A 14,286-nucleotide genomic window follows, 5' to 3' on the forward strand; every position below is an offset into this window, starting at 1 on the left:
ATTTTGCAGAATGAATTACCGTATGTAAACCCAGAACAACTGCTGACACAGCAATGGGCTCTATAATGTTTGCTATAATAATCTTCCTTCAATTATATATTTTTAAAAATCAAAACTTGGGTTAAACTCTACATTTTTACTCTCTTTGTAAACTCTAAATTTTTACTCTTTGATTATAGAATGCTTCTACCTCAGCAATAAGCTGTAAGTATATCACTTTCTTAAGCTTTTGTTTCCTTAATCTGTAAAATTGAGACATTAGTAATAATTGTGTCATTTGATTATTTTCTAGTAAATGGGAGCAAAGAACAGGAACTTGTAGGTTGAGATTCCAAGGCCCTTCATCTGGTCCAAGACAGGAAGAATAATACCTGATGGGAAAGATCTGCCCACTCCCCAGAGACTGGACCTAGGCAACAGGGTTCACACACTTTCAACCTCACAAGCTCCCAGGTGATGTCACTGTTGTGGTTCCAAGGATCACACTTGGGGGAGCAGAAGTCCAATCCTGTGGGTAGATCCCTCAGTGATAAAGTTGGTGGACTGGGGAATGACCATAATCTGAGAGATTTTATAAGAGGTAAGAGCTCATTTATTGCTAGATCTCTTTGGAATTCTCTGAAGGTTGAAAGGGTATGAACCCTTTTGGCTAGGTCCAGTCTCTTAAGTAGGAGGTAAATTATTCTCTTTCTCTCCAGGAGTTTAATGTTGGAAATTAAGATGTTAGGCTTCCCAGAAGTTTTTTTCTGAGGGCCCTACCTACTAGAGACTCCAAAGCTATTTAGAATTTGTCTTCCAGGTAAGTTAGAGTTGGCTCTGCGGGATCATATCACACTTTCTACAGGTTGGGGGTATCAGAGAGCAACCTCAGGGGGCAGATCAGCCTCTGGGTCAGAGCCAGAACAGATGTGACATAATGAGGTATGACTGAATAATCCCTGTGTACCCATCCTTCTCTATCTTGGCATAAGTCTAGGTGCTAGTTTCTTTTTTGTCTTTTTTACTATTTGTTTTAATCAGAGTAAATGTGGAATATCGGAACAAAAGGGGAAATGTAAATACAACATACTCATCCAGAAGTTGAGGAGATGACAACTTGTTTTGAGCCATCTGATTATAATAAGTAGTTTAAATAAGACAGGTAGTTAACCAAGTGGGGGGGGGGGTTCCTGCAAAGCTTACTTGAAGAACTTCTGCACGAATAATCATGTGAATTCATCCATTTTCTATGGCATAAACAAAATTTTCCTTTTTACCTTGAACACTATAGAAAATGATTGTTTTGAACAACAACAACAAGATGCCATCTATCTCTTTTTCAAGTCTTTGCTCCTCTTTTTGTTTTTCCAGTAGCAACGGCTCTCTTTTAGCAGACTAGATTAGGTGTTTCTTATTTGTATGGTTTATTGTCTGTCACTGTTCTAAGGCAGGCCACCACCTCAAAAGGCCAGAATCTTTTTTTCTTTTTTGCTCACTGAAAAACTTAGAATAGAGTTTGTTATATACAAAGCAATCGGGGGGGAAAAAGCCACTTTAAATCTTCTAAATCCAAAACAGTGATTCAAATATAAGAGGATGAGAGAAAATAAGATGGATAAAAAGGGGGAAAAGAGATGCATCTGTGCATATAGATCAAATTTTCACATTATGCCTTGCACCTGCTAGATGATTAAAGGCTTCAGAGTTTTAGAATAATCATTACTAGTTAGTCATGCTAACTACTATGGATTGTTCCACTGGAAAGATGTTTAGAATTCAAATAAAAGTAGTTTAATTCAAATTAATTAATGATAGAGGAGCAGAGGCAGATTAGAATAAATATCTTTTTTTCCATATTAAACTAGAGATGTCTGCCTTATTCTTTACTTGTTAGTGTTTCTTCGTCTCTAGAGACAACAAAATCTCAACAGCCTTCCAAGTACTAAACAAAACAAACTCCATAGCATCAGGGGCTCTCGAATACCCAGTAAGAGGCAGTGGTAGAGATAAAAAGGAAGTAAGATTTTAGCAGCAAAAGAATCTGGTGGCACCTGCAGGAGAATTACCTTCATGGCACCATTATTGTCTCTGCTGTCTTCTCCAATTGATGAAGACTTTCTAAGTGCAAGCTGCCTTGTCCCAGGCCTGCTTTAATTCTCCACTACAAAGTCCTTCACTGAATTATGTGCATTTGCTAGTGCCTTAGGAGTGTTCTCTTCATGCAGAATGCATCAGTTTAGGTAGCTGGAAAAATGTTCTTTTTATTACTGCATTCATCTCTGAGTAACCCATTTAATAATAACAATTATAATAACATCTTGAATTTAAACAGTGCCTTTAGCACTTCTTTCTCATCTGTCAATTGCTATTTTCTTTGAGAGTTTTCCTCTCCATAGAATGGAGAAATGTCGAGGACAGAATTTTTGAATTATAAATATTATTTTACAGAATCATTTAGTTAAATATGGCAATGCCCAGAAATAATTACTGCAGACTGTTTTGTGATTTACGGCTTATGTGCCAAACTGCTCATAAAATCCAGGCTCAATAAAAGCCAGGAGGTCTTTGAGAAGAGATCATCTGCCACAAAAACAGGCCATGGAGAGAATACAGGGCACACATTTTCCATGTGGCACATGGCACAGATGAAAGAGCATTAACTTTAGGGTCAAAAGGATGACAGTGGAATTGAAATTCTGATTCTGCCTTTAGTAGCTCTGTAAACTTCAGAAAGTTTCTTAACCCTTTAAAAAGTCAGTTTTTTTTCTGCAGAAAGTTGGAGTGCAGATTACATTAGATAATATAAGCATATAGAAGACCATCACTAAAAAGCAGCTGGAAGGGCAGCTGGCCCAGTGTAGAGCACTTGCCTAGCATGCACCAGGCACTGGGTTTAATCCCCAGCACTGAAAGAAAGAAAGAAAGAAAGAAAGAAAGAAAGAAAGAAAGAAAGAAAGAAAGAAAGGAAGGAAGGAAGAAAAACAGTTGGCAATTCTACTATTCTGTGAGTTTCCAAGATATCAGCTTTACAACTTCTATATTTACTTTAAAGGAAAATGGCCACTTTATTTAATAAGCATGCATTATATTTATTATACATATTGAATATTAAATATGTAGTTGGTTATTTTCCACAAAGAAAGAGTACTTATTATTATCTCCATTTTATAGATAAAAAGACTGAGCAAATCACAAAACTTTTGGTGTTCTGCCTAAAAGCCTACAGAGATTTTCTATTGCATTTGGAATAAAATCCATTTACCCCAGCTCAACAGGCCCTATAAGAGTTGTGCCTGCCTCCCTTTGTAAACTTATCACCTCCTATTATATCTCCCACGTTCCACCAGCTGCACTCTCTACCAGGCTCCCTAACCTCAATAAGACTTCTCTCCAGCTGTGCAGTCCTTGCATTGAGGGACCCCACCACCTACCCCCAAACCCATTTTTGCATAGCTATCTCCTTGTCACTCAGATCTGGAAATAACTGCCATTTCCATACAGGTCTTATCGACATCCAATCAATAGTAGTCATTCAGTCATTCTCTGCCGCAGTGCTGGATGTTGATTTTCTACATAGTTCTTATCACTCTGTTTTGTTTCATGTTTAATTGTGCATTTGTTATTCTCTCTCTCTCTCTCTCTCTCTCTCTCTCTCTCTCTCTCTCTCACACACACACACACACACACACACACACACAGCAGCAGCAGCAGCCCCAGGGCCCTCATGATTGGATGAATACATGAATGAATGACCTTGTCATGTTTAGAACGCTTTCCTTGTGTCTTTGCAAAATTTAAATTGAAATCACTTCCTCTGTTTTGATAATCTATAGATATGGAGAACAAGCCGCACAACTCATGCATCAAAAGTACTTTATTTGTTCAAGCATAGTAATTAACTTGCCCCTTAGACTTTTGAACAAAAATATTGAAAATATTTCCTCGCTTATACATATATACCTCCTCCTCCAATGACTAGGTTAGTTGTATCTGAGTGTATTGCATCAGTTCCAGTCTTGGTTTAGATCAAGGGCCTTGTTTAATCCCAAGTCCACCATGGACAGCTCCACTGCTACTTGAATGTATCATTGTGCTCCTGTGAGGCCCACTTCAGAAGGATGCCAGCACTAATAGGACTGTGATGCCACCCCCGCCTCTGCCCTGCTCTTGAACTTCCCAGTCCTGGTCAGCAGTGTCTCTGAGTAATGTCCCTCTAGTGTTTCCTCCTGAGATTAGAAAATGTATCCTGCTAGTTACACAGGAAATTAAATAAAGCAATGCATGCAAGGTGCCTGTGAACCCTAAAAATTGTACCTTATTTTGTATGTTTCTGTGTAGAGATGAAAGTCCAGAATGAAAAAATAAAAACCTTAAAGTTTCAAAAAAAGCAAACAGTTTTCTGTTAGACACAGACTGTTTCTGTCTAGGGCTCTCTAATAAATAATTAAGCTTAAAACTATCTGCTTATAACAAAGAGGAAACCTGTCAGTAGCAATAAAATATTGCTGTAATATAGGGAATAAAACAGAAAATGGTTTGTATTTTCAAAGGTATGTATTTTAGATGTTTTTTTTCCAGAAAAAAAATGTAGTCAGCCTGTGAAGAGAGTATCTTAAATTTCTGCACACAATGAGCCCTTTAGAACACACTGTTAAATGCAACTAAAAAGCATCATGCTAAGAAGCATCAGCCCCACAGACAAAAATACAGGCCATGGATGTAATTAAGTGGTGGAGCACTTGCCTAGCATGTGTAAGGCCCTGGGTTCAATCCCCAGCACAATAAAAAGAATGGAGATACAGTAATAAAGTGAGCAAGATCAATGCAATGACACACACATGTGCTGAAACTTCTCTGCAGTATAGTGGCATAGTTACCCAAATTAGAGGGCTTATGGTAATTGTAAGTATTATAAATTTGTAATCAACTAAAATTATCACAGCATATGGGACAGTTTTCAGTAAACAAAATTGAGAGCATCCAGGAAACACACAAATAGAAAATAATCCAGAAGAAGGTCCCTTACAGTTTGTTTCCATGCACTCCACTAGAGAAGTTAAACGTGAGTCAGTACAGAAATACAATAACTGAAAATAAAACTGGATATAAATAGATATATAAGTGTTACCTCTGAAAAGTTATCCATATTTTCCTTATTCAGTTCAGTTAATGCCTATGTAGTTCTGCCTGTACTTAACAGTGCACCTGCTCCTCCCTCATGTATCTTGTGATTCCCAAGACATCACTCAGTGTAAACATTCACAAATTGTTCTCAGCTTCCAATTTTAGCTTAATAGCTTTCATGTATTGATTTTTGTATCTGAGCTTCAATATTTGATAAATAATGAAACTTGAAAGAACATTCAACTAACTTTGCTAAAAGCAGGGCACCCTCTTATCTTTTCCCTTTCTAAGTTGGTAATTTGTCTCTCTTCATTCAAACATTTTAATAGTCCCACAAAACTATCCCTTTAACACTATTATAATATAATCATGAATGATGATTTGAAAACTCATTTGAACTTACACAAAAAGTGAAAGAATAGCAATGAAGATTTATTGTTCATTTGGAGATCACTTTACAAAACAATTCATCCCAGGTCTCCTTTAAATCTAATGTTCCATTTGCAATTATCAGATTAAATTTACAAATATTGAATTTCAAAAAAACTAAAGATATTTTTAGGTGTTAGGGATGGATGCTGTGCTATGGAAATCTAGTAAGTAAAGGCCAGGGCTTCTACTAAATATCCTACAATTCACCATATCATCCCTCACAACAGAGAATTATCTCATCCAAAACATCAACAACAGGGTTGAGAAATCCTATCTATCATAAGAGAACTCTTTCCCAAAACCCCAATTCAATTAATTGGATAGAGAATTTGTTTACATTCCAGAGCAAATGTCACTATATCTTCAAATTGGAAGATGCATATGCATGACAGAGACACTATGAAAGATCTGAGATGCATAATTTTGGGGTTACCTTCCTGTGGTACATGCATTTAGTCTTCAGTCCTTCCTTGTTTCGTCCTGTGAAAAAAGTGGAGCCTAAGGCACTAACAACAAGATGCTCTGTGACCCTCCCTGCATAAAAGTCAATTCAAAGTGGACCAAAGACCTAGGAATTGGGCCATAAATTCTGCACCTAGAAGAAAATGTAGGCTTAACAGTCCAACATATTGGTACAGCCATGGACTTCCTAATAAGACACCTAAAGTTTAAGGATCAATATGTGGATGAAAAAAAACCTTCTGCACAACAAAGGAAATTATTAGGAACATGGGAGAGAGACCAGGAGAATATCTGTCAACTGCTCCTGGAGGGGGCGCGGTTAATATCTAGAATATATAAAGAACTCAAAAAACTTAACACAAAAAACCAAATGCCCCAATTAATAAATAGACAAAAGAAGATATTTCTCAAGAGAAGAGATAAAAATAGACAAAAAACGCATGAAAAATGTTCAGCATCTGTAGTTATCAGGGAAATGCAAAAATCAAAACTACATTTTTATCTTACCCTAATTAGAACAGCAATTACCAAGAATACAAATAATAATAAATGTTTGTGAGGATATAAGGAAAAAGGTACACTCATATATTGTTGGTAAGACAGTAAATTAGTACAACCACTCTGGAAAGCAGATGGAGATTCATCATAAAATGAGGAATGGAACCATTATATGACCAGATATACCATTCCTTGATATATATCCCAAAGAACTAAAATAGGCATATATAGTGATTCTGTCACATCAATGTTTACAGCAGCACAATTCACAATAACCAAGTTATGGAACCAACCTAGGTGCCCTATGAATAGATAAAGAAAGTGTGTTGTATATACACAATGGATTTTTAATCTGCCATAATGACTGAAATTATGGCATTTGCTGGTAATGAATAGAACTGGAGAACATCATGCTAAGTAAAAATAAATCAGATTCAGAAACTCAAAAGTTGAATGTTTTCTCTCACATGTGGAAGTGAAACAAAAATAAAAAAAAAAATAAGTGAGAGAGGGAGGTCTCATGAAAATAGAAGAGAGATCAATGGTGTAGAGGAAGAGGGCTGAGGGTGAGAGAGGAAGAACAGGAAAAGGGAGGAGCAATAGAATGAATCTGACCATACTTTCCCATGTACATATATTAAAATACCAAAATGAATCTCACCTTTAAGTATATTTATAATGCACTAATTTAAAAAAAATAAACTATAAAATATAGAAGAAAGACTAGTAGAGTAGAGGAAAAGAAACAGGGGGAAGGAGGAAAGGAGGGAAAGAGGAAGTACTAGGGACTGATTTGGAACACATTATATTTCATCTTTGTATAATTATGTCAAATTGAATCCTAATATTATGTATAGCTATGATGCACTGATAAAAAAGAAGGTCTGTGAGATATATTTTTTTCTAATCCAGAAAACTTGTGTTCCTTGTCAGGATACATAAATAAATATACACAGATATTTTAAAATAAGAAATAAAAGGGAATTGGTGGCTAAGTAAAGGAAATAATATTGGGGTTGTGAGGGAAGAGTCCTTTTATTAGAATCTAGAATTTCTCAACCTTCACACTACTGATATTTTGTACCAGAAAATTCTTTGTTGTGGGGGTCCATCATGTGCATGGTAGAATTAGTGGCCATGTCCTCTACTTTTTAATTTTCAGTAGCAACCCCAAAATATTTTCAAACATTGCCAAATAATTCCGGGGGTACAAAAATAACCCCTGCTTGAGAACTACTAACATGGAATGATTGTCATTAACTATGGCCTGGAATTTATTAGGCCTCAAATATAGCCTATTAAGTGGTCCTAGTGTGACTGGCTTTCTCCTTTGAACTTAGTAGGTATTACTTCATTCAAAATTAGTTTGGATTATTACATTTAAGTCACCATACCTAAAAATAATACTTTAAGTGATTACCCTATTTAGAATGGTTGCTCTCTTAGAATAAATTATGGAATAATCCATGTGATTTACTAAAGAGAGTAATTCAATTAATTGTTCAATAGTAAGCCTATTTTAAAAATACCACAATGTATACATGAATTAAACATTAATATGTTCATTTTTTATGTATCAGTTAAAATTGTTTATCATATTTGTTTAAATACTTACACTAAAGTAGTTTGGTCATTTGCAGAACTTCACCTAATTTCTTATCACCCTTTAATTTAAGGCTTTAATATTTCCACAATATTTCCAATGATAGGAATCCCTTTCTTCTTGAAGAGTCCCAGTGATTTACAGAAAACTTGGGTTTTAGAATTTTCTTCTTTAAATTGAGAAATTTTTTTCAATTTAGCTTCCAATCATTGATCCATAAGGTTATTAAAAACAGATGTGACTCTCTTCCCACATGAAAGAATATTACATATTTGTATTCAATAACATGTTTCTCCACGCCCTTTTGTGGATTAAACACCCATAATTCCTTCCACCATTTTTTGTAGGGCAGGACTTTGAGTCCTTCCATCCAGCTGGCCATTCTATAAAATGTTTACAGATTATTCATATTAATTTCATCAATATGTTTTCCAAATTGAATGCCACGCTACAAATATTAGAATGCTACACTCAGATCACAGAAACTCTTCCATCTAATCTAGACTTGATGTTTTTTTAATGAGGTCTAAAGTGGTTGTACTTAGTAATAAAACTAGAGAAAAGTACTAGAGAGTTTACTAAACATCAGTGGTATCATTATGATGAATAAGATAGCAAATAAAATTTCTGTTATGCTTTTGTCTTCCATAACAAAGAAAATTATCTCCTAGAAGAGAATGTTAAAAGAGGAATGGCAATATTCCATTGTTTCAGACATACCATATTATTAACCCATATGGAATTTATTTTCGATTTCAAAATTCTGGAATTTTGACCCTCATATGTGAGGTTGCAAAATCCTCTCCTATCTCTCCTATATAATAGTTTTCAGATTTTTAATTTAAGGTTAATATTAAACTCACAAGTTCATAGTTTTGAACTCTGCATCTTCATGCTTTTAGACAAATATGAAGTTTTGCCTGTTTGTGTCCTGTAGAATTTCCTACTGTTGTTTCCAAGTTTAATATATATTCAGGTTCATCTATGGCCTACTTCTACAATGTTTTCCACTAAAATGAGTGAACCACCTCAAGAGGGGATGAACTTCACATCAATGTACTTTTTTCAAATGTAGGCTAGATCATCTGTTGCTAAGAATTCTCTTTCAGAAAATAATTCATCTCATTACAAAAGATAGAAGTAAAATATCTACATTCTATATAATCATTTGGAATTATATCATTGATATTGGGTACCTCTTCTATTCTTTCTGTTTATACTATTGCTATTATGAGAGATTAAAATTATGTTTTAATGTTCTCCTCCCACCCTTTCTTTTTCTTGTGAGCCTCAGCTTCTTAATTTTAAACAAGGTCACATTGACCTGAGATGTTTTGGGAGATGTGAATATGTAGGAAGCCTGAGCACTGCTCAAAAAAGAAAAGTGAAAGTTGTTCAAGAACCTAAATAGAACGTTAAATTCTATTATAACATAGATTTTACTGGATAACAGATTTGTCTTCACCAACTATAATATATAAACTTAAAGTAATGGACAACTTTATCAGAAATACTTTGGAAGTCTTAGAACAATTTCAGAAATAATAGTTTTAGCCATAGGAAAAATTAAAATATTCTGAGAGCTTTGAAATGTCTGATAGGATTCGGCTTCCCCTTCACTTTCCTGAACCCTCTTTCTCACAGTTACCTACAAATATCAGAGACCTGTTACAAAAATTATAAGACAATATCACCATTTACTTTCTATGTATCTTTTTTTCTATTAAATTTCCTTCAAAAAGAAATTAAGGAACTGGGGATGTGGTTTAGTGGTAGAGAGCTTGCCTAGCATTCATGAGGTGCTGGGTTCTATCTCCAGTACCACACACACACACAGAAAGAAAAAGTCAGTTAAGGCCCATTGATAGTATGAAACTTTGAAACTTCCTGAACAATCTTGTGGTTCCTATAACATTTTTATGTTAATTGCTTAATATCTGTCTTGTATTCCTAATATACTGTAATTTATGGGGAAAGCAATGTTATCTGCTCTTTCATAAGTACCCCTAAACAACTAAAAACAACTGGTAAACTTGCTGAACTGAATCTTCTTCCTACAGTTATGCTTAGAATATATGTATTAAAAAAAGTTATTTTATGCCCCAATGTTGTATTTTTTTTCCTTTTTAAATTGATTTTTTTAAATAAATGAAAGCAGAATGCATTACAATTCTTATCACACATATAGAGCACAATTTTTCATATCCCTGATTGTATATAAAGTATGTTCACACCAATTGTGTCTTCATACATGTACTTTGGATAATGATGACCATCACATTCCACCATCCTTGCTAACCCCTGTACCCTTGCCTCCCTCCCATCCCACCCTTCTATCCTATCTAGAGTTTGTCTCTTCCTCCCATTCTGCACCTCCCTACACCACTATGAGTCAGTCACCTTATATCAGAAGAAACATTCTGCATTTGTTCTGGGGGGATTATCTAACTTCACTTCACATTATCTTCTCCAGTGCCATTCATTTACCTGCAAATGCCATGATTTTTTTTTCACTTTGGAGAAAGTCTCCTTAATTTAATGACATTAAAAGTACAAAGTTTAAAATGCAGGAAGGTGATCCAAACTTTGAAAGAAATACAAGTCAATGGCATAAAGAGATGTTTATTGTAAGTTACTAGAGGAAGAAAGGTAAGTACTGTTCAAACTATTTTTTAAAAAGATTCTCAAAATTTCTAATGTTTTATATAACAAATATTTTCCTGTTTTTTTTTAAATTATACATTTACCACTGACTAAGAGCTTGAGAGTTTTTAGTTTTTTGAAAACATTTTTAAAAGTCACAGACAACTTAATTTTCATATATATATATATATATATATATATATATTAAGGTTATTTTGTATAGTTTCAGCTTTCATGGTCATTTCTTTTTTTATTTGTTTTAATTAGTTACACATGACAGTACAATGACCTTGACATATCATACATTTGAATCACATGGGATAAAATATCTCATTTTTCTGAGTATACAAGTTGCAGAATCACATTGGTCATGCATTCACATATAAAATACAGTAATAATAATGAAACAGAAATGCCATGATTTTATTCTCCTTTATTGCTGAGTAATAATCCATTGTGTATATATGCCATGCTTTTTTTTAATCCATGTGTCTACTGAAGGGCATCTAGGTTTGTTCCACAGTTTAGCTATTGTGAATTGTGCTGCTATAAACGTTGATGTGGCTATGTGTCCCTGTAGGATGCAGTTTCTAAGTCCATTGGTTATAAACAGAGGAGAGGAATAGTTGGGTCAAATGATGGTTCCATTCCCAGTTTTCCAAGGAATCTCCATTCTGCTTTCCATATCGGCTGTACCAATTTGCAGTCCACCCAGCAATGTATGAGTGTGTCTTTTTTCCCACAACCTCGCCAACACTCATTGTTGTTTGTCTTCATAATGGCTGCCATTCTGACTGAAGTGAGATGAGATCTTAGAGTAGTTTTCATTTGCATTTCTCTAATTGAAAGAGATATTGAACATTTTTTCATATTTTTGTTGATTGATTATATATCATCTTCTGAGAAGTGTCTGTTCAGGTCCTTGGCCCATTTATTGATTGAGTTATTTGGTTTTTTGGTGCTTAGCTTTTTGAGTTCTTTTTATACCCTAGAGATTAGTACTCTATCTGATGTGTGAGGGGTAAAAATTTGTTCCCAAGATGTAGGCTCTCTGTTCACCTCACAGACTGTTTCTTATGCTGATAAGAAACTTTTTAGTTTGAATCCATCCCATCGATTGATTCTTGCTTTTAATTCTTGCTCTATAGGAATCTTATTAAGGAAGTTGGGGCATCCTACAGATGAAGATTAGGGCCTACTTTTTCTTCTATTAGAAGCAGAGTCTCTAGTTTAATTCCTAGGTCCTTGATCCATATTGAGTTGAGTTTTGTGCATGATGATAGATAGGGGTTTAATTTCATTTTGTTGCATTTGGATTTCTAGTTTTCCCAGCACAATTTCATTAAGAGGCTATCTTTTCTCCAAGCATGTTTTTGACTACTTTGTGTAATATAAAATAATTGTAATTTTGTGGATTAGTTTCTGTGTCTTCTATTCTGTACCATTGGTCTACCAGTCTGTTTTGGTGACAATACCATGCTGTTTTTGTTACTATTGTTGTAGTATAGTTTAAAGTCTATTATAGTGATGCCACCTGCTTCACCCTTAGGATTGCCTTAGTTATTCTGGGTCTCTTATTTTTTCAAAAGAATTTTATGATTGCTTTTTATATTTCTATGAAGAATGCCATTGGGATTTTTATTGGAACTACATTAAATCTGTATAGTGCTTTTGGTAGTACAGTTATTTTGATAATATTAATTCTGCCTATCCAAGAGCAAGGTAGATCTTTCCATCTTCTAAGGTCTTCTTTGATTTCTCTCTTTAGGGTTTTGTAGTTTTCATTGTAAAGACCTTTTCCCTCTTTTGTTGATTCCCAAGGATTTTATTTTTGTTGAAACTATTATAAGTGGGGCAGTTTTCCTCATTTTCCTCTCAGAGTATTTGTCACTGATATACAGAAATGCCTTTGATTTGTGGTATTGATTTTATATCCTGCTGCTTTGCTAAATTTATTTACTAGTTCTAGAAGTTTTCTGGTGGAGATTTTTGGGTCTTCTAGGTATAGAATCATATTGTCAGCAAATAGTGCTAATTTAAGTTCTTCTTTTCCTATGTGAATCCCTTTAATTTCTTTTGTCTAATTTCTCTGGCCAGTGTTTCAAGAACTATGTTAAATAGAAGTGGTGAAAGAGGGCATCCCTGTCTTGTTCCAGTTTTTAGAGGGAATGCCTTCAATTTTTCTCCATTTAGAATGATATTGGCCTGGGGCTTAGTATAGATAGCCTTTATGATGTTCAGTTATGTTCCTGTTATCCTTAGTTTTTCTAGTGTTTTAAACATGAAATGGTGGTATATTTTGTCAAATGCCTTTTTTGTGTCCATTGAGATGATCATATGATTCTTATCTTTCAGTCTATTGATGTGATGAATTACATTGATTTTCATATGTTGAACCAACCTTGCATCCCTGGGATGAATCCCACTTGATCTTAGTGCACTATCTTTTTGATATGTTTTGTATTCGATTTTCCAGAATTTTTATTGAGAACTTTTGCATCTGTGTTCATTAGAGATATTGGTCTAAAGTTTTCTTTCTTTGATGTGTCTTCTCCTGGTTTGGGAATCAGGGTGGTATTGGCCTCATAGAATGAGTTTGGAAGTGCTGCCTCTTTTTCTATTTCCTGAAATAAATTGAAGAGTATTGGTATTAGTTCTTCTTTAAAGGTCTCGTAGAACTCGGCTGTGTATCCATCCAGTATTGGGCTTTTCTTGGTTGGTAGGCTTCTGATGGTGTCTTCTATTTCATCACTTCATATTGGTCTGATTAAATTGTGTATATTATCCTGATTCAATCTGGGCAAATTGTACGACTTAAGAAATTTGTCGATGTCTTCGATATCTTCTATTATATTGGAGTAGAAGTTTTCAAAATAATTTCTAATTATCGTCTATTTCTGTAGTGTCTGTTGTGATATTACCTTTTTCATCACATATGCTGATAATTTGAGTTTTCTCTCTTCTTCTCTTTGTTAGTGTAGCTAAGAGTCTGTCAACTTTATTTATTTATTCAAAAACCAACTTTTTGTTTTGTCAATTTTTTCAATTGTTTCTTTTGTTTCAATTTTATTTACTTCAGCTCTCATTTAAATGACTTTTGCCTTCTACTGCTTTTGCTGTTATTTGCTCTTTTTCTATGGCTTTGAGATGTAATTTTAGGTCATTTTTTGTTAACTTTTTCTTCTTTTAAGGAATGAACTCCATGCAAAGAACTTTTCTCTTAGTATTGCTTTCATAGTGTTACAGAGATTTTGAAATGTTATGTCTATATTCTCATGGACCTCTAAGAATTTTTTAATCTCCTCCTTGATGTCTTCTGCAACCCATTGTACATTCAGTAGCATATTGTTTAGTCTCCAGGTGTTGGAGTAATTTTTATTTTTTTATTTTGCCATTGATTTCCAATTTAATTCCATTATGATCCAATAAAATGCATGGAGTATCTCTACTTTTTTGTATTTGTTATGAGTTGCTTTGTGGCATGTTGTATGGTCTATTTTAGAGAAGAATTCATGTGCTGCTGAGAAGAAAGTATATTCTCTCAT

Source organism: Spermophilus citellus (assembly GCF_964194105.1).
Source record: "Spermophilus citellus genome assembly, chromosome: 5".
Lineage (NCBI taxonomy): Eukaryota > Metazoa > Chordata > Mammalia > Rodentia > Sciuridae > Spermophilus > Spermophilus citellus.